This window comes from Myodes glareolus, chromosome 19 (assembly GCF_982192425.1).
Source record: "Myodes glareolus chromosome 19, mMyoGla1.1, whole genome shotgun sequence".
NCBI classification, from domain to species: domain Eukaryota; kingdom Metazoa; phylum Chordata; class Mammalia; order Rodentia; family Cricetidae; genus Myodes; species Myodes glareolus.
The window spans coordinates 36,098,674-36,125,509 of record NC_142044.1 but is presented as its reverse complement, the minus strand read 5'-3'; positions in this window follow the sequence as shown (position 1 = coordinate 36,125,509).

Genomic DNA, 26,836 nt, shown 5'->3' with positions numbered 1-26,836 from the left:
GAGTAAAATAGCAGAATCGTGGGACAGACTTCCAGGATCATAGAGTAAAATAGCAGAATCGTGAGATAGACTGCCAGGATCATAGAGTAAAATAGTGGGATCACGGAGTGTGTTGCAGTCAAATCCATCCAAGCCACCCAGAATAGCTCTGTAGCACTGAAGTATAACCACAGGTGAGTCACAAGCCACCATGCAACAGGTGCAGGAGGCTGAGGGATGGAGAAGGGAATCCAGGAACCCACAGGCCAGCCTCCATCCACGAGTCTGGGTTTAAAACAAAATAGAAAATGAAAGCAGAGCCCCAATCTCACAGTGCAGATGGTTCTAGGACCACCCCAGGAGCGGATGCAGCCTGCTGGGGTTGTGCAGCAACCAGGGTTGTGTGCTGGGGTTGTACAGCCCAACAAACAGGAAGAACAACCTGTAGGGGAAGGAGGGGCAGCCTGCACAGGGTTGAGGGGCAGCCCGAGGACACAGGCCTACAAGCAAGGTGTGAACAAGGCTGGAGTTTGCCCTCAGGAGGGGTACATCATGGAGCCTCAAACAGGAATAAGAGTTTGCTGAGTGAATAATCAAGCCACCAGGAAAAAAAAAAACAAAAAACAAAACAAAAAAAAACTGTGAGAACAAGAAACACATTCACATCTTCTGTATATACATTTATGTCTGGTGAGAATTACTTTTTGTTTGTTTGTTTGTTTGTTTGTTTGAGACTAGGTTTCTCTATATAACAACTCTAGCTGTCCTGGAACTTGCTTCCAGGCTAGTTTCAAACTCCCAGAGATCTGCCTGTCTCTGCCTTCTGAATTGCTGAGATTAAAGGCATGTGCCACCACTGCCCTGCACATTTTTTGTTTGCTTGCTTGTTTGCTTTGTTTTTTAATGAGTCAAAAATCTGGGCATGGTCGGTAACCTCAGCAGTAGAGGGTAAAAGCAGGTGGATCTGAAGAGTTTACGGGCAGCCAGCCTAGCCTGAACTTAAAGTTTCTCCTTCAGTGAAAGATTTTGGTAACAAAGGTGGGAACCAGCATAGGAAGATGCTCTACTCCGCGCTCTGACCTCTGCAAATGTGCATGCATGTGTGTGTGCACCAACATGCAGCCCCGCAAACTCATGCATTCATCCACCACGCCACATCCTGTAAGATGATTTTTGCCATCTGAACACAAACCTAGACATTCCTGGGCAAAGGAAATCTTAATTGAGGAAACACCTCTGTAAGAGTGGTCCATGGGCAAGATTTTAGGGCACATTTTTGATCAACGGTTGAGATGAGAAGCCTCAGCATGGACATGCCCCTCAGAGGAGGTTGGCCCATAGTGTCTTTCCACACTGACGTCATCTGAAACTCAGGTTCACTCCACCCACACTCACACAGCCACCCCCAACCAAGACTAAACTATGTGTACTTGCTGACCCCCAAGGAAGGCCTCAGCACTGTGAGGCCTTCACAGATTGTCCTGGATATATGGTCCTCACTAACTTCCTTGTTGACTGAGTTTCTGATCCTGCTTGGTTCCCACACTTGTTAAGTCCCAAAGAAATCACACAGAGGTCTACATTAGTTATAAACTGATTGGCCTAATATCTCAGGCTTTTTATTAACTCTTACAACTTATATTAACCCATTATTCTTATCTATGCTAGCCACATGGCTCGGTACCTTTTTCCGCGAGGCAGTCACATCTTCCTTCTTCTGTGTCTGGGAAGGACTACAGAGGAATGGGCTTCCTCCTTCCCAGATTTCCTACTTCATCCTTGAGTACTTAACCTTGGGTTAGGAAATTGTCTGGAATGCAGCTTCGCATCTGTGAGCTCTTTGGGGTAGTGAGGTATCTTTTATAGAAAAGATAAAGACTCAGTCTGTGACCAGTGTCAGAGTTCAATCAATAGCCAGGATCAGGGTTCAGTTTATGACCAAGATCGGGACTCCATATGTGATCAGGTTCAGGGCTCAGCATGTGATTAGGAGCAACCATTGTTCAGCGATAATGTCATGCCTCAGCCTGGAGCTAGGATCAAGACTCAGCATGTGACCAGCGTAGGTGTTCGGTGTATGAGGAGATCACAGTTCAGTCTGTGACCAGAGTTTAGCCTGTGACCAGGACCAGGCTCACAGTGTGATGACTATCAGAACTTGGTGCCCACAGCTCCTCCTAGATTACCTGCAAAGCTGGAGGAATCAACAGACCTCGCAGCATCCTCGTGGGCCTCACCTCTGAGAGGCCAGATGTCAACTCCTCCCCATCAGGACCCCATGTACTTCCTCCATGCTTGGTCTGCAGTGGATCTGTGGAAGTCCCGGGAAGGTGGAGATGTCTCCAGTGTGGCTCTTGCTTTGTGCCACATCCCACTCAGCGTGCTCTCACCCATGTCCTTTCTTCCTGTAAAGTTCAAATAACTGTGATTCTCCAGCCACCCATCATGGTGATCACAACCCCTAGACAGTGCATGCTGCTCTCTCAAAGGAAGATGGGCAAGGCTATATGGTTGCCATGCTGAGCCTAGCCTAGCACATCTCAGAAAGTGCTCACACCTTGCTCTCTGGTCCTTGTCCTTGGGACAGGATTGAGTTCTTCAGATTACCCAGGGGCAGGAGCAAGTGGTTCAACATGGGTGTGTACTCCCCATCCTCTGTCCTCCTGCTCTTGACATTTGGGAGTTTATCTGATGGCTTTGCCTTGGGATTCTCAACGTCAGCCCAGGCCTTACTGCCAGGGTCCAGACATTGAACCCCACCTCCCTAACTCAGCTCACTCACTGCCAGCCTCAGGCACTACAAAATGAAGTGAGGAGAGACTTGGACCCAGGGCAGTTGCCTGGGTTCAAAACCTGGGGTTTTTTTTCTTCTACTTTCTCACAGTGTTACCTTAGAGAGCCTTATAGACTTCTTGAGCTTACTCCCTTCAAGATAAGTGAGGACCATGAAAACTGCTTTGTAGGGCAGTGGAGGCCCATAAGCAGTGGCCAGAGAAACACTGGGTACACAGTGGGTTCTAAAAAACTGTGGCTCCGTTGCCCAGTGGTCATGCTGGACCACCCTACTGGGTCATGCAGCCTACTCAAGGGTATCTTGGACCCTGGAACTTCAAGAGGGTCAGTCTCTGATGCCATGGCCTCAGTGACAGTATGGTTTTGAAAGGACAGGTCCCAGTGGAAGAAGGCATTCCAGGAAATATATTAGAAGAAAAAGATACCAATCGTGCCTTAGAAGCATCCCTCGGAATCTTGGAGGAGTTTACTCAGGTTCAGGTAAGCAGGGAATCAGGACAGGAAGAGATGGAATTTCCACAGAGACACAGGAAGGTTGTAGATGTTGGGACAATCAGACCTGGTGGGCCTAAAGGTCAGGGTGGTGAGATATTGGGAGGTTCTGAAGATCAGCAGTATATGCCCACCAAGAATCCAGGTAATGTTACCATGGGTTATTGGGACTTAGGGTCCCCTTGGTCCCTTCCATTATTGGACAGGTCACTGTTCCTCCACATCCCCTTCTTCCATTCCCCCTTACCCCTCTGCTGCAGCTAACTTTATACTTCCTCTTCAGTGTGGTCTCAGTTCAGAGACCACCTTCTCCAAGATGACCACCCTCATACCCTCAAGCTAACATGTACCGGACCAGCTGCAGCCTGTCACAGGGCTCCACCTATCCAGTGCTCGTTGCTTCAGGGGCCAAAGCCTTGTGTTCCCAGCCTTCCACACCTAGGATGGAGAGCAAGGTGATGGATCCAAACCACTACTATGCAAAAACCTATCTTGCAGGTCCCTGGGTGAGTCATGTGTCCTCCCGTGCCCATCTTATGCCTCTACAAACCAGTGCCCTCATACCCTTCCAGGGAGGGATCACCAACATGATCATGTTTGCAGAGTGTCTTCTTCAGGAGGACACCTGGGCTAGACCTGAAGTGTGAACCACACTTATCTTGGATGTGACGGCAGTTACAGATTTCTGGCTCCAGAAAATGCTAAATCCAGGCTCACCACTGCCTCTGTCTCACTAAGTTCTCAAGAATAACTTCTGAATGAACAGACAAGCCCTGGCTCTCAGAATCCTGGAGTAGCAAACCATCATCACACTAGGCTGAGCCTGCCAGACAGCTGCTGTGGACAAGGGACACTGCCTGCCTGGGTCTCCCACAGATGATAGGATGTGGACAGTAAGCTGCAAGCTCCTCATCGAGGTACCCAGAAACTTAAGGACCCAGGCCGGCAGTCTGGACCTTGCAGTTCTCTCCAGAACCTTCTGCAGATGAAGCGAGCTGGCTACCCTCCCCTCTGCACATGCAGCCTGGCGTGCTTAACTAACGGGCCTCAAGCTGTTTCAGATGACGTCTGCTAAAAAGCAATCGCGCCCTAATTTATTCAGCTTGTCAGCTTCCATCTGCCACCCACAACTCCGGGCAAGTGTGTCAGGTTTGGAAGCCAGCATGAGCCAGTCTCCTCTCACGGGGCTGCCTCCTGGAGGGAGCCCAGCACCACTGTTTTCCTCCAAGGGGAGCCAGGCTCCTGCAGGCCCTCAGGGTCATCACTGGAGGCAGCAGAGATGAAGAAGCCCAAGAGGCACCGCTGCCTGTGGCTGGAAAACAGACTGATGTTGCGTGACATAAACCACCCAGAACACATAGGCTGCTCGCTCATTTACAATACGGAAACTGAGGCCAGGGTCTGAGATACTCCAGACCCCATTCGAGAGCCTACGGTACCCCACGATGGGGATTTTAGCACTTGTCCCAATACAATGTGGCATCTACTGCCAGTGACCCAGGTTCAAGTCCTCACGACACTGTTCAGCCCAGCCAGCGTCTCGAATCCTATGATCATGCTGAGCCACTGTTTTTGACCGTGAGGTCCATAAGGACATCCTCCACAGGCAAGACAGCTGGGCAAAACAGTTTACCCTGGCCTAGGGTACCAGTGCCCTGAACAAACAGAGTCCCACTGACATCACTTGTTATACCATGAGATAGACACTGCATAGCCAGATGGGGGTGCCTCCTGTGTCCCTGTGAGGCAGGTGCCTCCCACAGTCAGACCCAGGTCTGAACCCATGAGCTGAGCTGAGGTCTTAGAAGGAAACTTCCGGGTCTAGGAGACAAGGACAGATCCAAGAGGCCTCCAGTACTACTGTACCACTGTCGCCTTCTGCCTAGATACAAAGGCAAGGGCTTGACGCCACCATGATGCCACCTGGGGAAGAAAGAGGCTGGTGGAGCTGGGAGGGCCATGCTCACACAGCAGCAGTGCCCACATCTCCAGGCTTCCTATAGTTCCAGGCCACTTGCTGCCCTCCAGTGGATGACACCTCCTTCCTCTGGGCTCAGCATGGCCTCTGGGTTAGTTCAACCTGGAGCACTGGTTGGTGCCTCGCTACTGTTGTGTGTTGTGACCTACACAGTCTTCTGTCCCAACAAACTTCTCAATGCCCCCCACTGAAAGATCATCCCCACACACAGCCTGCCTTCTGGGCTCCTATGAACCCATAGATTTGCCCCATCACAGGGCACCCCCTCTGGGCTGAGACTGCCTCCCCTCTCGATGCAGGGCAGGGCATGCCCTCTACTTACCGCCCCCTGTGGGTCCCTGCATACAGAAATAGATGCTATGTATAGAGAGGAAAGGGTGGGACCTGTGATATCCCATCTCCTTGAGCCTGGCCAGCACCAATGTGTAGAACCTGCTGCTCCGGCCTTCCAGGGGCTGCAAGGGACATGAATCTCTCACCACAGAACTGTCCAGCTCCCTGGTCAGGGCTGAGTTCTGACCCTGGCAGTTGTGTTTGCTGTAGGAGAACCCTGGTCCATGGAGGAGCAAGATCACCGGAAACAGCTAGGGCAAGGGACTGGGAGTTAATAACTAAGGAGGGAGAAGAGCCAGGGGTTTCTCTCAGAGAGGACTGCACAATGGCCACCTACTATATGTCCTACTGAGAAATGCCTGTTGCTTGCAAGTACTCGACTGTTGTCACTATGTGGGTTCGTGAGTCCTCGGTTTCCCCATCTGTAAATGAGAGAAGACATGGCCCCACTAAGGCTGAGGTGAATCACTGGTGGAGGCACAACATATCCAGCATGCTTTGTGGTCTTCTCCTCCTGTGCTGCTGGCTTTGGTCATCATATCTGGTAGGGCCTCTCTGGGTCCCCCGAGGAACCCAAAATCTCTCTTTGCTCAGGTTCCTGTGGGTCAGTGGGAGCTCAGAATGAGCTACTCATTCATCTTCAGGCCAGAGCTCAGCCCACTTCTGCCAGCGCACCCTGAACTCAGGATGATCCTGGGGGGCCCTGGCCAGCCTCAAGCCAAGCATAGCGCAGGAGATGGTTAATTGACCCCTGTTCCTATGCTCAGTCTGTCCTGGGCTATTAAACGGATACTAAAGCTTAATACTAAAAACACCATCTCAGTTGATTAAGATTTGTGAGCAGCGTAGGTTCACGTAGGCACAGGGCTTCTGGGCTCCAGCCTCTCCCCATTTCCACCTCCTGCCCCACCCCCACCAAACACCAAAGAGTCTCTGGAAATCTCCAGAAACCAAGTTCAGAAGTGGATGCAGATCTAAATCACTGCCACGTAAGATACCCTAGATGCCCCCACTGACCACTCCCTAGGGGTCTGAAGAGGAAGTCTGGAGTCTGCAAATGGAAGGCCAGGCTCTCCAAGCAGGGAGGTCCTGAGTAATCCATTCTCTCTGGCAGTGAAACAACACCCTTTTAGGAGAGGGGCCTGGGCTCTCTCAGCCATGCACTAACTGAACCAGGCCTGAGGTAGAGACCAGTGGATGAGTAGACAGACCTGTGCACACACAGTAGGTCTTCAACCAGTCACTCTTATCCCTTCCCCCACCTCTCCCAGAGTCTAAGGCCTATAGCACCCATGAAGTTGTGTACCTGCCCTTTGTGGAACAGTCATCAGCACTCATGAGAATGGTATTTATAATTAGGCTTGTGCTATAAGGTCTAATTTAGTGTATTGATCAAGCTTCTACCCTAATCCCAGCTCTCCAACTCCTATGAGGCCTGGGATACAGCATAATTTTTCTTCTGGGCCTCCACCCTGTTAATACTTACCCTGAACCCTGTGGGTGGGTTCACAGCTACTCAGAAGGTTCTGGGGTCCTAGGTGGACTCTAGACGCCTCAGCCACCCCAAAATACCTCTCCATCCACAAACCTGCAGGTTTTTTAAGGTGCATGGTTTTGTCAGCCAGTGAGTCCAAACATACTTTCTACAGATATAAAGGGGCATGATTGACTGAGGGTCACTACTGAACCATGACCTGGGTGCCTTAGCAGTAGCCTGACCTGGTGCCAGCTTCCTCACCAACATTCAGCCCTTCGCTCCTTCCCCCTTCTCTGAGCAAGAAATCCTCAAGGTCGCCATCTCTCCACACCACCCTACCCCATCACCACCACTCCAAACACTCTCAGAAATGGACTAAGTAAGAAAAGTCAGCCCGGACTGGGAAAGAATTGCAGACAGGTGGGAAACTTAGCCAGTGGAGATGAAAGCCAGGTGCCTCCACTCAATTGCATCTTTTCTGGAAGCTGAGCTCAGAGGAGCATCCCACCCAGCAGGACTGGGGCCCTGCTGCTGCCTTCAGAGACAAGAACCTAAGAGTAGCCAGACTGTCTGCCTCTCTACTCCCTGCAAAGTGGATTGAGGCCGCCATGGGCTAGCTGCTAGTGGAGTCTGGGCAGACCACTTCCTCCTGGGAGTCCTGACTCAGCAATCCCACACAGGCCAGGATCACTTCTCCTTCCACTTGGCAAGCGGAATTCAGGGTGTCCTACTTGAGGCCCCTTTTAATCCCTCAAGGGACCCTTGGAGCCCTCTACCTCCCTGCTTTGCTGTGGCTGTGCCTGGGTATTTCAGTGGCTTGCCCTGGGTTCAAGGCCTTGGGCACACCTGTACTAGCTCTTCCTGAGGCCCTTCTGGACCCACAAAGACCATCATGCAAGACAGAGGACATGAGCCTTGGAGAAGCCGGATGATATGTTTTGCTGCAACCTTGCCGTGGTGGCAGTCCTCAACTCCAGCTTCTTAGAAAGCGGAATCCCCCTAGATGTTGCTGAGATAAGACTAGATCATAAAGATTGTGGAAATGGCCTTGGCTGCAGCTCCTCTCGGGACACACATACTACATTCTCATGTCAAAGTCATGTAATAACAGCTGTTCCTCCTCCACAGCTGATCCAGGATCCCCACACTGCAGGTGACACCAGCTCCGGGACCCCCAGAATTCCTTCCAGGAAGATGTCAGGTGACAGTGGAAAAGTCTCTATGCCAGCTCAAGGCAGAGAGTGGCTCAGACTGGGCCACAGCTGCATGGTAAGCTCATTTACATCTGGGGCTCCCAGAATTCTGGGCCTCCTCTTCTGGGATCCAGCAAGCCTAAGAAGAGTTGCCATCTCTTCTCAAGGTTTGCCCCTTACCTGGTCACTATAGGCAGGTTGCTTGAACTTTAGGGCCTCCTATAGCCCCTCCCCGCACCAACACCCATGCCCCTCAGCCAGACTCTGGCTAGCCCTGTCACCCTCGAGGTCACTGACCGCCATCATTCTGAAGGAGTCACCACCGCTGTGCCCATGGACTTCCAAGAAGGAACACAGAAAAGTCATTCCTTCAGAGGTGATTCAGAGGGCATGCTGGTCCCCGGGTTCTGCAGGGAATCGGGAAGAGAATTACAACCTCTGCTTTATTAGTGGGTATAAACGTCCTGTGTGTTTGATGCCCCCAGCTCCCGCCACACGGCCGTTAGGAAGAAGGATCATATTTCTCTGTCTTCCCACGGGTCCCATTCTTGCCAAACCTGCCAAGTCATCCGGCCAACCTGCCTTCCAAGATATCTCCTCTGTACAGGCCTGCCGGAGCCATGCTGTCTGTCTACACAGCCAACCTCCAGAATGGAGCGAGTACAGGATCACAGTTGGATGCCAGGAAAAGGGAAAAAAGGCAAAGTCCCTATGCCCCTTCTCTGCCAGTTCCAACCACTGATAGCTACTCTCATAGCTTGCATAAGCAGTCCATTTCAGGGTGTTTTTGTGGTGATACAAACAGCATTTAGGGGGATGTGTCTATGCTGATAAAGAGAAAGCCATGGTTCAGGGTGTACCTACCCAAACCACCCAGCAGAGGGCAGAAGGAGGGCCAAGTTCTGCTGGTGTTGGGGAAACCAGGCTGGATACACAGCACACATTTCGTTGGCCTCATGCTCAGCCTTCTCTGTATTGAGTCTGATTTTCACACTTGCTGAACTTGCTTGGTCTTCAGCAGAACTCAGGGATTCCAGACTGCACAGACGCAGACCTGGGACTCAGAGAGGGAAAGGGTGACCAAGGCCTCCAGCAGGGCTACCTAGACCGTGAATCTGGCTGGTGGAGATAACTGAACGTGTTCAGGTGAGGTGCCCTGGGACACAGAGCCTGGGAAATCTCTTTGTGGGATTTAACTAGGACCTCCCCCCAGCCAGGTGTGTCTCTATAGAAATGGAGGGAGGTCTCAAACCTAGGGGTGATTCCATTTATGCCTCTACTCCTAGGCATTCTGTATTGGTCTTCCATCTCGTCCTCAAGTCTGGGCAGAGACAGTGAATGTGAGAAGGTCAGACCTGTGTTTTGGTCAAAGAGTTGGATGGCAAGGTCAGGGGATGCTTTTGAGAAACTTCGGTGTGCTCTGTCTCTCTCAGTCCTCCCTATGGCATCTTTTGGCCACCTCTGCCTTTCATCTTTGCCACCCTGTCGTCTAATTCTGCAGAAGTCTGGCTTGGAATAGAGACTCAACTGGCGGCGGCCGTGCTGTCCGTGGTGCTGAACAGTGGAGCGCTCTCACGCCGAGCAGCTGCCCTGAGAAAGAAGCCTGTCCCATTCCACACACCTCCTGGAGCTCAAGGTTTGATCCAGCTGTTCTCATGATCGCTGGACCTCTCATCAGACACTGGTCCCTTCATAGGGATGAAAGTGACAAGCTGGAACACAACACTGGTGACCGGACCTGCTTTTATCCCCCAGGGGTGTGGGTTGAGGAGACCCTCCCCGCACCTGTCTGCATCTCTGAAATCAATATCCTTTTGAGATGGTGTCAGAGCTTTACTGTTTGATCTTTAAAAGCCTTGTTCTTCTGCAGAGAGACAGGCAGGTCGCATTTGCTCTCAGATTCCCAAAGGAGAGTCCAGGACCCCGGCTTTTAGGAGAAGAACAAGGAAGACCCCAGGCCTGGCCTCAGTGCTCAGCCACAGCAGGCTCAGAAACAGGGTGCCAGGTCCTCCGCTGGCTCAGTCAGGAAAATGTCAGAGTTTAGCAGTTATAATATGTTTAACATACATGAGTGAACCTCTAATGTCCATCAGACACAGAGATACCTGGTGCATAGAGAGGGAAGGGGAGGCTCAGGAGGTTAAGAAACTGAGGTCACACAACCATGAGTGTAGAAGCCTGCACTTGAACTCAGGTCCCAAGCTCTAAGGCCAATACTCTTGTTAAATGCTGAGAATGAACACCAGTAATAAATCCAAACTCTGCAGCAGCCCCCAGCATGCCAGTGACACAGCCAGAGCCACACTTGTGCTCCCTCAAGGATAGTATCCAGGCTGAATGTCAGGAGTGCACAATGGTCTTCCTCAAGCCAAGTGACATCTCACTATCCTTCGAGGTCCAAAAGTACGCTATAACTGAGGACACAGAGGTCCCAAGATCCCCATGGTGCCATAAGAAATTTTGGTTCAGAAATTGATTTTACTTCGGACAAAAGGGAGCGCTAACCTGAAGGTTGCGGGAACCAGGCATGGCTTCCTGGGCTGCAGAGAACACATTTACACATCACATTTTGGAGAGAGAGGATGGTTCTTTTCTCCTCCCCATAGGTCTGCCACCTCAGATCTAAATCCAGCCATTATGATTCTGAAATGTCTCCCTCAGGCTCATGTGTTCAATTGGTCCCCAGCTAGTGGTGCTATTTTGGAAGGTTCTGGAAACTTTGGGGGGTGGGGCCTATCTGGGAGAAGTAGGTCACTACTTTTGAGTATTTGGGAGTTCAATCCAGTCCCTGGTTCTGGCCTCTGCTGATTTCTGGTCTTCATGACACAAACAACCTCTACTGTATACTTTCGTCTTTACGATGGCTCTGAGAGCCTGAGCCAAATAAATCTTTTCTTCCTTGAATTGCTTCTGTCGGGCATTCTGTCACCACAGTGCTGTAGCTAAAATGTCGCCCTTCCTCTCCCTGAGGATGAGCACAAGATAACATCCAGTCTCTGGCAACCTTGACCTCCTGCTGATGCCGGCTCCTCAGTCAGCCTCCCTGTAGTTCCTGCTCCAGCTCCCCAAGGACTGTCTCCTGCACCCCATCACTACTCCATCAGAGTTGGGCTTCAAGGATTTATACTTAGCCCAGTTGGCCCATGAGGATGTGAAGGACATATTCCAAATCTGGTATTCAAAAAAAAAGTCCAGAAACTACAGCAGGCTACATGTTTTGGGCTCAGTGATTAGGAGAGCTTGGTCCATTGTCTGTCTCCAGAAGAGCTCTGAGTATATCTTTTGTTGTGAATATCCCCCCAACCTCATTTCCTTAACTAGGTTCTTGGCTGGGGTGAGACAGACCCTCCAATCAAACTGAAATATTTTTAAATGTAAAAGATAAATTTAGAAGTTACATGTGTGTCTCATGCTAACATAGCATGCTCTCACAATATGCCCAGCACCATTTTAAATGCCTGACTTGAGTTAACTCTTCCAATGCCCCACTACAATCCTGAGAGAGAAGGTATCATTACTAGCCTTATCTCATAAATGAGAAAGCCAAGTTACAGAGAGAGTGGTGGCTTGCTCAAGTGGTCAGTGGATCCCTCCCTCTCTCCAGACAATAGTCATCTCTCTGACCTAGTCTCCTCTCCTTCAACCCTCCACATGCCTCATCTGGTTGCAGCACGGAGCCAGGGAAGGGGAGGAAGCATGGTTTACCTATTTGCATAGACTTCAGGGTAGGGCCATGGGACTGTTTGTTCCTGACCTCAGAGTTATCACAAAGGGTTAACATGTGAATACTTACTGGCAGGATGAGAGCTTGGTGACTGAGTAAACTGGTTAGGGGATGGACAGACTGGGGGGTGGATGGATAGATGGATGAAGTAGGTAGATAAATTGGTGGATATATATGGGGGAAATGGATGAATAGACAGATGTTTAGGTGGATAAGTGGGAGAATTGATGAATAGACAGGTATGGATGGATGGGTGGATGATGGATGGATGGATGGATGGTGGTTCTATGGGTGGATTATGAGTGGATGGGTGAGTGAATAGGCAGATAATAAATGGATAAATGCATGCACTTGGAGATAGATGGATGGATAGATAGATAGATAGATAGATAGATAGATAGATAGATAGACAGACAGACAGACAGATTTGTAGGTGGGTGGATAGATGGGTGGGTGATAGGTGGATGTGTGGGTAGATGGGTAGGTAGATGGATAGATGGATGATGAATGGATGAAAGATAATGAATGAAAGGGTGGATGAATCAGTGGTTAAGCAGATGAGTAGGTAATGGAAGAATTGATTGAATGGATAGGTGGATAATGAGTGGAAGATGGATGGATGGATGGATGGATGGATGGATGGATGGTTGGATGGATGCTTAGAATAAACAATCTAATTGGACTGAGGTAGAGTGACAGGTAGGTAGAGTTGGTATCTGCCACACCATATTATCTGCTATGTATGTGTGTATCTGCTCATACAGTAGAGTAAGGCAGGAATTAGTCATAGTTTAGGACACCCGTGAATTATCTGCAATTTAATTTGTTCCTGTGTTTTCCATACGTGGCCATCATTTCCGTACTTAACAGCAGCATCAACAGCGATGACAGTCATGTCTCCCAGTAGGCAGCAGCCAGCTCTCCTCTTAGGCCCCATTAAAGTCCTGGTGTTGAGGTACATCCTGGATCCCCTCACAGAAATAAGGTCACTGAGGGCAGAGAGGGACATTGCCATAGCTTCTGGGCAAGAAATGTATGCGACTGAGTCGCTCTGCCTGTATGTGCACATGTGTCAGAACACACAAGCAAGCAGCTTTCTATGTGTGTGGTCTGTGAAGTTGTGGGACAAAATTCTTGGGGCCAGTGTTTGGCTTAATCAATCTTTTGAAATCAATCTTTTTTTTTTTTACTGTGAACTCCCAAATTCCACAGCTGGTCCTGGCTGTGTAGGCTGCATTCAGGGGACTCAGACAGAGCCCACCTGCCCTACACTATGACCTCATGAGGCATAAGCATCTCCTTTCTCCACAGGAGAAATATGCACAGTACTCTGTGGAGGGTTAGCCACAGACCCTTGGCATTCTGCCAGGCCTGGCATGACACAGGCTCTGGACGGGCACCAATGCTGCTTGCTACCCTCTTCTCAAACCTGGCTCCTGCACATCAGGAAAGACTGTCCGGGGATAACAGATAGTGCCATTAGGAAGTGGAGCAGCCCGTTCTTCCAGGGGAGAGAAATGAGGCTGTCAGTTGGTGGGGGCCCCGGGCCTCCAGGCGTGATTAACGGGATCAGGCGACCCACACGCTGCAGCAGAAGGTGCCAGGAGATGATTGCTTACAAAATGTACCAATTACCTTCGCGCCTTCCCGCCCACCATGCCGCCAGGCAAACAAACACATCAGCTGCCAGCCTGCACTTGCCTGGGCTTGGAGAGGGCCCAGTGTCCAGATCCATGGGAAGGGTACCCAGGCAGAGACAGGAGGACCACCCCAGCCCCACAAGTCCTCCACAGCTGATGACACCGACAACAGGGACAGGAGGTGGTGCCTTTGCAACTGGAGAAACCGTCAAATGTGTTCCCATAAAAACCTTGTTGTGAGGGCCCCCCTGCCCTGCTGGGAGGTAGAGCACTGACTGCTCATAAGCTGTCAGTAACCCCTGGCCATTCCAGACCCATCACCCATGGGCCACACAGAGAGCCGTGTGTGCATGGGTGCACCAGAGTTTTGGTGTTGTATATGTATGCACCTGTGCAAAAGCCTATATCCATGTATGTGATCTTATCTGTGTGCTATGTGTACATATGTGATGCATGCAGGTAAGAGCTTCCATGCAGATATGCACATATGTGTGTCATGTTTACATACCTGCATTCATATGTAGCAGAGTCCATTTGTGTGCATGTATACCTACATTTGGGTGTGTCTACTCTGTGTGTTACATATGCATGCATCTATGCATGTGTGTGGTATGTACACCTATGTCTATGGATGTCCTGGGGTCTATGTGTATGGTTAGTGTGTTGTATGGACTCATACTTGCATCCGTGAGGACATGCTGCATATACATGCATTCATGCAGAGGTTTAATGTTAACATCTGTGCCCACACATCCAGACCTGCCTAGGTGGGCAGAGGGAGGTGCTGGTGATGATGGGAACTTCCTGAAGGACATCCTGTAGCTGAGTCAATCATGCCTTGGGGGAGGTAACCAGAAACTGGCTTCCGCATGAGGAGGGAGGGCACAGGGCAGCTAGTTAACCCTCAACAGGCTGAGGCTGTGGGGCTGATGCATGGCTCAGTCCAAGAAGAGGCTGTCTCACATTCTCCTAAGCATAGGAGTTAGTGGGGGCATCTGTGAGATCCTGAGCATCCTGGCTCAGGAAGAGTGTGAGCAAGCAATCCCTCCCTTCTTGGAGTCTACCTTCCAGGTCACGAAGTAACTCATCCTTGATTGGGGATGGGCCAGAGTAACAGAGGAAGCTGAAGGAAGGGGAAATCAAGAAAGTAGGGAGCAGATTTATACATACGTGCACATATGTACCTGTACATGATCAAGCATGAGCATAAAATGTCCCATCCTCCCAGTCCCAGAACCAACTCCACATTATTTCTTTACAATTAGATATGGGTACAACTTGAGCCACCCTGCACACCACAGGGTCAGGGACCTCACTCACTCCCCTTGGTAGGAATGGAGCAATGAAGAATCTTTCTGAGGCCTCTCCAGCTCTGGACCCACCACCTGCGACGTGGCTGTGACCACAGGCTCGTCATTCACCTCTCTGAACTCAATTTTCTCACTTGGAAATGAGCTGCAGAGCAAGGGATCCTTGCTGGAAAGGCAATGCATCCATTGCTACTAGGCTCCCGTTAGAGCTGGGTGTGGGCACAGACTTTGAGAACACAACTGCCGACATCACGGGTCACTCACAAGGGGCCTCCTTCCAATGTCCCTCCCTCTCTCCACTCCATCCAGGCTCCCTCTAAGATAGGAACATGCCAGTCTGACCAACCAGACCTGGGAGAGAATGATGTCCAGAGCATGGATCTGATACAGGCTATGACAACAAAAGCCTTCTGTGTCCACCCCAGGCAGCCTGTGCTGCTCCAGATTCTCAGTTGAAAGACACTTCCCTCCTTCCTACAGACCAGAACATCATGACACCCTAACCTCTCACCAAGCCCTATGCTGGCATTTCCAAATAGGGCACAGTGAAAAACATGTAAGGACAGGGCTGCAGTGGCCCATCGCTAATGCTCTTGTACCCTGTGTAGTTTTGTCATTTGTGTTGGTTTAATAAAATGCTGATTGGCTAGAATCCAGGCAGGAAGTATAGGACAACCAACTAGGAGAATTCTGGGAAGAAGAAAGACTCAATCTGCAGGCACTACCCAGATACAGAGGAAGCAAGGCTGCACTGAGAAAAGGTACCAAGTCATGTGACGAAACATAGATAAGAATTATGGGTTTATTTAAGTTGTAAGCGCTGGTTAATAATAAACCTGGGCTAATAGACCAAACAGTTTATAAGTAATATAAGCCTCTGTGTGTTTCTTTGGGCTAAATGGGTGCGAGACCAGGAAAGACAGAAACTTCCGTCTACACATTGTCAAATAGTCTGGTCTTTGTCGCCTGTTCACACAGTGGCCAGCATGGCTATAGGAGGACAATTGGACTGTTGAGGTTTGGTGTGGAGCACTGGTGATCCCCATGTGTTGAAGACTTGGTCCCCAACTGGTGGGACTATAGGAGGTGATGGAAGCATCCAAAGCAGGGGCCTGATGGGAGAAGTGGTTGCTGGGAGCATGCATTTAAAGAGGATACTGGGACCTTAGCCCTCTCTCTGTGTGTGTCTCTCTCTGTCTCTCTGTCTGTGTGTGTATGTCTCTGCCTCTGTGTCTTTGTCTCTTTCTCTCTCTCTCTCTGTCTCTCTCTCTCTCGTGTGTGTGTGTCTCTGTCTCTGTGTCTTTGTCTCTTTCTCTCTCTGTCTCTCTCTCTGTCTCTGTGTGTGTGTCTGTCTGTCTCTCTCTGTCTCTCTCTCTGTCTCTGTCTCTCTCTGTCTGTCTGTCTCTCTGTGTGTGTTTGTCTCTCTATCTCTCTCTCTCTCTGTCTCTGTGTGTGTCTGTCTGTCTGTCTGTCTGTCTCTCTCTCTCTGGCTGCCCTGAGGTAACAGCTCTTCCCCCACCTTCCCTTACCCTAGTGTTCTGCCTCCCCACAGGCCCAAAGCAGCAGAGCCATGTGCACATGCACCAAACCTCCACAGAGAGTCCTTCTGAGTCCAACCCAACTTCCTCCTTTAAGTTGTTTATCTCAGTGACAGAAAGTGACTAACAGGCGCCCAGTGGGAGTTGAGCTGATTTGGCATTCCCAGTAGAGCTGGCCTCCCACAGGCAGGTGAGGAAAAACAGCTCCATAGAAAACAGCCCAGGGTTACTGAGCCTGGAGGCTTAGGTCCTGGGAGCTCCTGCTTCTAGGAGCCCCGGGCCTCCAAGTGCCCACTGGATTCATCATCTGAACCTGGGATTCCTCTGCACAAAAATGGAGAATTGCTAGAGGACCTGGTGGCTGGGGGCATGGATGAGGGTGTCTGTGAGGTGTGGCTGTGGGCATGTGGTGTCTCCTCATGTCCTCTCTGCTCAAGAGGGTCCTCTTGCCATCTCTCAGCCCAGTCAATCCCTGACCTTCCTGAAACTCAGCTCAGACGCAGCCATTTCCAGGAAGCCCTCCCTGACAGCCCTCCTGGGTCATCTTTCCTGCTGACCACATACAGATGCTGCAGCCAGAGCAGAAGCCAGTGCCTTTGTCCCATCCGTGTCCGTCCCTCTGTCTGTCTACTTGCCCTCTATCCTTCTGTGCTCCTGCCATCCTTCACTCTGTCTGTCCACCAGACCTGCATCCCTCTGTGTACCCACCTGCCATCCAGCCCTCCGTCTATCCCTCTGCTCGCCGTCTGTCTCGTGTGTCTCCATCCATTTGTCTTCTATCTCTTTATCCATCTATCATCATCTCCCAAAGTATGCATCAAACATCAATCTTTCCATCCATCCGTCACCTTCCTCCCTGTAATCCTTACCTATCTATCTATCTATCCATCACCTCCTGTTTCTACCCATCCATCTGTCTGTCATCTATCTCTCTGTCTACCTTTACATCCATTTGCCTGTCCATCTCATTGGTCTCTGGGGAGACTATTAACAATTCACAACCCACTGGCAAGCAGGGGCTCCAAGATCAACAGTGACCATAGAAAAGCAGTTCTAACAGGGACGTGGGCAACACAACGAGCCACTTTACCGTGTACTCATGGCAAGAGCTATCTGCAGTCTGAGGCTGAGGGTATCATCTGCCTAGGATGTCACGGTCATGTGTGGCAGAGCCAGACAGGACACCATGGGCACACAGTGCCAGATCCCAGCCCCCTAGGGTCTTACTCATTGGCAAGGCACAGTCACATCTGGTTTCGGGGTTTTATCTGCCTCCTGCAGCTTATGGCACAAGTCCCTGTGTGGGCTGAATTCTACCCCACCGCATCCCCATACTGAGACACATTACAGGCACCTAGATACTGGCTGGGGGATTGGACTGATGTTGCAGCAGAGAGAAGCTAGCCGCCTGTGGGTTGTGCATGGGGATGGGGCATTTATCTTGTTTGACTGTTCTTGGAATGCCAACAATAAACGCCAAGATGAACAATGCATAGAAAATATTCCCCCAAAAAGCAAGAGAACTGATCTCCCGAGGTGGACCCATGGAGGGTGTTGGAGGAGCAGGGACTGGGTAGGGCAGTTCTCAGCCAGGATCTCCCTCACCTCCACCTTGGTGGGATGACAGGATCCCCAGAATAAGACAAGGAGTGCTTCATAGACAAGAAGGGGCCTTGGAAGCCTCCCAGCATTCCCCCACTACCTGCCTGACACCACTTCCATCCACCTACAGGAGAAAGTACCAGCAATGGCCGCCTCCAGGGGCACAGCAGCCAGTGGGCACTGTTCTTGCTTATGGGTGGCTGTGCTGGCCCCAGAGAACCAGGAGACTGGAGACAAGCTTCTCGGCATGTCAGCTGGTAACTTGCCCTTTGTGGGCACTCTGTGCCAGGCTGAAAAATGTCCCCCAACAGAATGTTGGTCAGAGATTTTTAATGCGACCTGACTTTAGACATAGAGCCTCTGGTTGTCACCAGGGTCATGAACTCTGACCAGATCTCATGCTGGACAAGGGTGGACAACGTGGCGAGTGTCCCCAAAGAAATCTGGACACAAACACCAAAGGGTAGAGGGCCACGTGAGAGGAGCTCAAAGTGGGGGGGAAGCTTCACATGCCAGGGGCTAGGGACTTGCAGCCCTGGAGAAGGCAAAAAGGACTAGTGATGCTTGACCCTAGAGGGCTCCAGAGGCAGGAGGATAGGTTGCTGCTGCTTTGGGGATGGTTTAAGACACAATCCACTCACCTGCTCTCTCCAACCTGGCTGTGGATCCCACAGGGCTTCACGGCCCACTGACCTTGGCCATGTGCTTCTTCAGGGCCCCCTGTGTTCCTGGCTCCAGATTATGTGTACCAACACACACACGCACACACGTACACACACACACACACACACACACACACACAGTTTACTGTTTAGAAATGTTGGGCTGAATGTGTGCACCCTAGAAGCTCAGGCCTATACTGGAACCTCAATTCCTCTGTATGCGGTATCAGGGGGGAAGGCCTGGAGAGAGACTTGGCTCTGGGGATATAGCCTCACCAGTAAGAGTGGAGGTAGGCTATTATTCTCCCCCAGCCCCACACCCATTCTGCTCCCTGCCTTGAACTCCTACGTCCCCTCCCTGCACCACCATGATGCAGCAGCCTGCCTTTGACCTTCCCAGCTCCTTGAATGAACTTCCTCCCTTCTCAGTTACCCAAGCTCTGGTATTTTGTCTCAGCAGTAGAAAATGAGCTAGGACAGGGTGAGGAGGTCACAGGACTACAGCCTCATCAGCGTCATTACCGCTGGGAACAGTCAATTGTCTTTCTCTATTTCTTTATTTTTTTTTCTTTTTTAATTTCTAACAAGGATGCTAAGAGACTAGGCCCATGAACCCATGTCAGGCCAGGCCAGACTGAACAAGTTCAAGAACAGAAAGCTGAGGCCACTGAAAGAACAAGGTACCTCCGAGGAGGGGGAGGAAGAAGGGGAGAAGGAGGAGGAGGAGAAGGAGGAGGAAGAGGAGGAGGAAGAGGAAAAGAAGTGTTTACTGAATGGCTGGACGGACTAAGTCTCCACAGGAGCTGACACTCCACCCACTGCACAAACCAAGTCCCAAGGACCTTCTGAGGGCTCCCTCCCTGTGGGCAGTTCCGGGGCATTGTGGTCTGAGGCTGAGTCCCTTCTGTCCCTGCGGAACTGTGGTCAAGGAAAGGAAAGCTGTAGGCTCGGGCTATGCAGAAGGGAGGAGGACGTGGAGTGGAAGGATGCCTTGTTAGCCGTGCTCTTTGCCTCCCGCCGTCCATTTGTTCTGAGTAATTGTGTGCAAGGTTGGCCTGGAGCAAAGCAAACACATGAAGCAATTCTGTGTCCTGATCAAAATGAGATGAGGTTAAGTAGGAGACCAAGTCCATGGGAAATTCAACTCGGCAACCCACTTAGTCCACTTTGGCATTGAGAAGGAATGGGTATGGAAACAGAGACAGAGGGAGTCCAGCCCGAGTGGGCAGAACAGGACTCCAATTCCAGGGGAGCAGGAGGCTGCAGTGGGGAAGGACTGTGTTAAGACAGAAGGGGTGCAGGGTGGATGCTGTTCAGTATCCCCATGGACTGGATGTGCCTAGCACACGGAGAGGACATAGATGCCATACATATGTATGCATTGCACACCAACTGCATGTGGACTTGCTCAGACCCTGGCAGAGACTAGCGGTCCCCAGAGTTCCCAGCATCAGCTGTGCAATTTCCCAGTTCAGAGTGCTTGACCTCACCCTTGCTCTCCCTTGCTCACCAGTGGAGACATTCCTGGTCAGGTACGTCCTGTTCCAGGCCATGCGCCCCATTTCCCTCCCACTGATTCATCTGGCTCATCTTGCTGACCACGGTGTTCCCCCACAGAACGTAGCACTAAGCCATACAGATTTTGTTATAAGACAGTTGACCTCCATAGAGAGCCAGGAAGGATGGGATGCCCATGGGATACCCAGCTTCATGACACTACTCAATGCCTGAACAAAGGACAGAGACACCATAGAGCATACACACACACCCTCACACTGAATAACAGAAGCCCGTGGGTACCAGGAACTAGGTCTTGCCTATTCAGATGAGCCAAGATGAGATGAGAGAAGGCATAATGAAGCAACCACAGGCACCCACAGAAAAAGGTGACTTCTTCATGGCATCCCTGGTTCTATGACCTGTGTTTTATGACTAGGGCTGCAAGAACCAGAAGAGACCAGCAGTCAGCTGAGGACCCAAACAAGGAGGCTTCCCAGGGAATCACACCCCAGCCTGACCTCAGAAAGGCGTGTAGGACATGTAGCATAGGAAGTGAAGGTGGGATCTGTCCCCGACTTGCCTGAACTCAGCCCAGGAAGAAATGGAGCCTGGACGGTTCTGCCTCCAATCTCAACTGCATCTACTAGGAGAAAAGAGGCCGGGGGAGGGGGATATTTGGCTCCTTCCTCGGCCTATTCCTCTGAGGATGGCCTGCAGGGTTCTTCCTAAGGCCCAGGAAGATTTAAATTTTTCCACACTGACCCTTGCTTTTCACCATATACAGTTCCAGTAGAAAGGAATCCCAAGGTTAAGGATGCACCCACCACATGGCCATACGTAGGCCTCTGCCCTTGCTTGGTGTGATGGTTAATTTGGGACTTGACTGAACTGAGAAGAGTCAGGAGGTTAGGAAGCTCACCTCTGACGTATCCGTGAGTACTTAAGAAGGCTCCGGTTTAATCTGTTGATGGGCAGAAGTATGAATGGACCATTTAGGGTGGTGATAGAATTGTATATGGCAGACCCTGACTGGAGAATGAGTCACCGGGGCACATCTTTAAAGAGTATTACTTGACCCTGGACAATTCCTCCTGTTTCTTCTCTTCTCTCTGCCTGCTGCAAGCTGGCAGCCTTTACCACTGTCATATTCTCCTTGTTGTGGTCCAGAAGTGACAGAGCCGAAAAGTCACAAACTGAAACCATTAGCTACATTAACTGAACCCTTCCTCCCTTAATCTGTTATGGTCCCGACAGAGCTGCAGACGTGCCAGGAAAAGGAGAGTGTGGACTTTCCCCACTCTGTTCCTTTGGAGACTCAGTGTGGTCCGCTCCTACAGACTCCAAAGGATGTAGAGCAGGATACACGGTCCTGCTGATCATCACATGAAACAATCCCTTAGAGAGTCACATCGGACTGGGGGATACTGCCAGGGTAAGGAGTTAGAGCCAGAATCTGCAGACTTTGCTTCAGGGCACTATGAGGGAGGGAGGGCCAGACTCCCCACACTCCCACCCTCCTCCCCTTACTCTCTACCTCATCCCTCATCCCCCTGCATCCCCAGTGGGGCCTCTGTTTAGGAAGAGAGGACAGAACCTTATCATTGTTAACTCAGCAGCTGTATTTAGCTCTGAAATCCTGCCTGCAGGTCCCACGCCAACCTGAGCCAGGTGGCACGTAGCTGCAAATGCATCTGCTGCCCCTGGGAACACTCAGTGTGACACTCGGATGCTAAGTGAGCTCCTGGCTGCCTCCTTCAAATGTCACTTACTGAAGAGGATGGTGGAGCCCTCACCCACCACCATTCTCACCGTTCCCTAACCTGGGGCACAGGAGGCAGCAGAACTTGCCCCAGTTCTCCCAGAACATTGCGATGGAGACGTTCAGTCGAGGCCACTGAGATCCCAAAGGGCAGATAGCTGAATCTGCCTCCCCTCTTCATTTTCTGAGGCTCAGCAGTATCCCAGAATTGGGATCCCTATTGTTCATTGTTCCCAAGTCAAGTGACTCTGCAAAGCAGAGCTCCTGCCTCTCCGTGTCCCTACCTGTAGCATCCGGCATGAGAAAGAAGCAAATGCTGACTGCCCACACCGGTATGAGGACTGGCAATGCAGCATTGCGTAACTCTCTGCCAACGATTGGTTGAAGTTGGGTCAGAACAGGCTCTGAAGCCCCAGATGATTCACAGGGTCCCACAAGAAAGAGTCCGACTATAAGGCCCATTTCTTGGTTCTTTCCTGCTCACCTATCCTCAGGAGCATATGGTCCCACGGTGGGCCACTGACACCGCATAACACAAGATGGAGCAGAAGGCCTGTCCCAAAGCTGTAAACTCCTAGAAGGCATTTTTGGCACCTAAAATCCCATATCTTGCATGAAGACACTTCACACCCTTTCATGGGTCATGGTATCATCCAAGGACCAAAAAGTAACCATCAACAGAGCTTGCTTGAACTTCTAGACTTCAATACAGGGGGGCAAATGTCTGTTATTGGAACTCTCAGTCTGTAGCATTTTGTCAAAAAATGCCAGATGGACCAAGATACCAACTTGTAACACACTTTCCTTGAGATTTGTGACATGATGTCCCTAGGGTTGGGTATGTTTGTTCCTGCACCCTGACCTCATCTTGCTGACTGATACACCTGTAACTCAGGCTGGGTATAGAGCAGCAGCCAATAACAACCCAGCTAGGAGTCTAGGGGAGAGACAGGTCCACTTGGGACTTCTACTGGGGTTTCACTTTTCCCATTTTTTAGAGGGGCCTCATCCATGGCACAGAGCCACATTTGAAGGACCAGACACTGCAGCCCAACTTCATCCATGCCCCAAAGCCACTCAATCCATAAGGATTCCACAACCCTTTCACTTCCACGCAGTGGAAAAGGCTTTCCTGGGCTCCGAGACCGGCATCCAGCCCACTAGTCACTGTCAAACAAATGTTGGTTGCTCCAGGCCCTGTCCCAGATGAATACATGGGCCTCCAAAGACTAGAAGGTCTCAACAAAAACCATGGTGAGTCCTAGCCTGAAAACCCTATCCACCCACAGATGTCATAAACCCAGGGTTTTACATTTCATACCTATTACATAGATGACTGAGGTTGAAAGGAGGGAGCCCTGTCTCCATTTAACCACCTCATGGCTTTGTAGATTTGAGTGACAGGTCAAAGTAATGGTCTTCCTCGGGGAGACAGAGAGGAGGGCACAGCTGGGGCCAGAGGCAGGACACAGAACACTTTGGAAGGCCAGGCAAACCCCTCGCCTCCCTCTGCTTAAAGCAGCTATCTCAATGCAAGTCCAGCCCCACTGACATCTGTCTGCTTAGTCTGTAGGTGAAGACACTGTCTATGAGCAAAACCTTTTCTTTGCCCACATACAAAAAAGCAGACAGGGTAGGGGATGAGAAATGGGTTGCGCTCTGGAGTCTGTGTTAGATGTCTGTCCTGTGTAACAAACACGTAAACACAAACCCCAGGCCTTCAAACATCTACACGTAGGCTAGTCTTCAGTGTTCCCTGCAATGGCAGCAGCTAGGCGGTAAAGATGTAAGGGCTTCAAATTCAAGACCAGTCTGGGCTACATAGTAAGATCCTGTATAGATGGATGAATAAAGAGATAGATAGGTAGGTAGATAGATAGATCTCTGTTTGTGAATCTCAGGTTCCTTCAGATAGATAGATAGATAGATAGATAGATAGATAGATAGATAGATAGATAGATAGATCTCTGTTTGTGAATCTCAGGTTCCTTCAGAGGCCTATATAGCCTGACTGACCCTTAACTCAGTCACACATGCCAAAGCCTGGTTGTTGTGTGTCAGCTTCCAACACCCCTTAGGCTGTGGAAAGAATTTGGGACCGAGGCTGCAGGACCTCAATTTGCTGTTGTGTGATCCAGGGCTCCTGTTGGCAGCCCTGCCTCACACAGTAGAATTATGGGCAGTTTTATGTTATGAGGACCTTGTTCTGGGCTCCCCTCAGCTCCCCAGTCCTTGTGACCTCCATCATGAGACACACTGAGTGTGGTAAGGAAGACGGACAGACTTCATTCCAAGGTAAAGTGGAACATTCTCAAGGGTGAGAGTGAGCAGTGGCCAAAAGGACCGCTCAGAGAGAAAGACTCTCACAGACAGAGTGGGCAGTCCCAGAAGGACCCCTGGGCCAGTTTATGTGTTTACAAAGGTTTTACACTATTTTCTCCAAGTCTCTAGGCTTTAAGGCAGCTGCTGGAGAGACACATTTTCCCACCCATGTGATTGACAGGCCCATTTGGATTAACTCTGAAGGGAGGGGGCAATGGTCTTTATCAGAAAGCCTCTGCTGGATGGCAATCTTAGCATCTTTAGGACAGTTTAAAATATCCTGTCTCCGCACAAGGCCAGAGATTCAACTCAGATCCTAGTAATCAACATTCTGCAGCTCCTGGTTTTAGATGTCGCAGATTGTGAGAGAGGGGTTTGTCCTCAATGACCTTCAGGCCTGCTGATGTCCACAAAAGCCCGACTCTGACAGCTCCACAGGTTAAGCTCAGCCACCAATCCAATAATGTCAATGAAAGAGATGTGGGATGTTAAAAAGTCACGGAGTCTGATGCTGGTCAGATGCTGGGGAGCAGAATGAAGGAGTCCAGGGAACACAAGCCTGTCTTCAAGGTGCTGACATGAGGTTTAGGTTTAAAGAAAGGAAGGACTGGAGAGGTGGGTGAGACTAGAGGTCTGAGCAATTAAGCAGTCCGGGCCAAAGTATGGTCCTTCATCACTGAGTTCTGATTCTACAGGATGATTGGAAGATCTTCTTGTTTGAGGGACCAGTTGGTTCCTACTAGATGATCTACCCAAGGAGGAACCTCTCCATCATCAATAAATGGCCCCATCCTACAACTCTGATGTTCTGGAATCCGGAACATAGAAGGTCACCCAACACAAGTACAGCACCTACGGCCATTAGTGTACCTGGTCCACAGGGGAGAGAAGACTTTAGTAACACAAGGCACAGGCAAACCTGCATAGGAAGGTCCCCCGTATACAGAAACACATGACCATCTTGTTAGGCCCAAGAGTTAGGATTCAGAGCTTGGGTCTCTGGTCTCCCCTAGGCTCCCACAGCACAGTGAGCTGTGTGGAAAGGCAGCTTCAGAGGTCTGTGGCCATGGGCTTGGGTTCCTAGTTTGCTTTCTCTGTTTCTGTGATAAAAATCATGACCAAAAGCAACCTGATGAGAAAAGGCTTTATTTAGTTTTTACTTATTTCATCTTACATGTTACAGTCCATCTTGGAGGGAAGCCATGGCAGGAACTCAGCAAGTCAGAAAGAAATTTAGAGACAGGAACTGGAGCGGAGACCGCATAAGTACTGGCTTGCTCCCATGGCTTGCTCAGCTCCCTCTCTTAAAAGATCCAGGCCCACCTGTCCAGGGATGGTATTGCCCACAGCGGGGTTGGTCGGTCCTATCACATCAATCAGCAATCAAGAAAATGTCCTACGGATGTGCCCACAAGCTAATCTGATGAAGGAGTTACTCAATGGAGAGTCCCTCTTCCCAGGTGTATCTAGATTTGTGTCAAGGTGATGATAATTAACTGTGATGGGTTAATTCTGTGTAACCTAACATTGACCCTTTCCCTCCTGTCTCTCAGATAGAATTCTGCCACATGCTTCCAGGGGTAGGTGAGGTTGGGTGTGGCATGAGTATGGCTGGGTGCTAATCAAAGCATCGCCTTCTGTTCAGGGCTGGACCAAAGGGCACAGCGGGCGTGCAGCCATCCTGTAGACACAAGTGCCACAGTGGCGCTGCCACCTAGAAAGAAAAGACCTGGCGGGGAAGGAAGCCCATGCCCAGTGCCTTCCACCCACAGAAGAGTCAGCCTTCCCACTCCCAACTCCTGTAGCTTTGAAAAGGAAAGACAGCACACAGCCCAAGACTTTGAGGGATTTCCACACAGTGTGCTCTGTGGGCTAAGAGGCTTGGGATTCCACAGACCCTGGGGCAGAGGGGCCAAGGGATGTGGTTGCCCCTGAGCAGGTCAGCTTGGCTGCATTCCTCAGATCCAGTCATCCAGCACTGACACTGGGTGCCAAGGAAGGTACCCTTGGCTGGGCAGAAAAGCTCCCGCACAGGCTGGGGCCAGGAGACAAGCACTTCCTGCCTGATCCTCATTTCTCTCCCTTTCATGGCAGATTTCCGCCTCAATTGCAGTAATTACTCTCTACTCAGCCTCATTCTTCCCTTCATTCAAGAAGGGGAAAAGCACACCAGAGTCTCTTTGGAGGAGGGAACTCTTTGAGACAGTGCATCTGTTCCCTTCACGGGGGCGGCGGGGTGGGGGCAGCGCCTCGGAGTTCCACTCTTCTGTCCTTGTCCCCTCTCCATGTGGCTTCTAGTCGACCATCCAGGCATCCTTAGAACCCCCTCCCAGGGCTATGCAATCCAAAGTTGGCATGGTGTGGCAGTTGCAGGCTGGCAGGTGAGACGGGGCATCTCTTCAGTCCGAAGACGAAGAGATTAGGGTCAGATAAGCCACAAAGCACCCTCACCCAGCTCTGAGGCACCAGAATTGACCATGGGTGTTGGGAACTAAAGCCTGAGAGCTGCATTCATCGCTCAGACAACCTGGGGT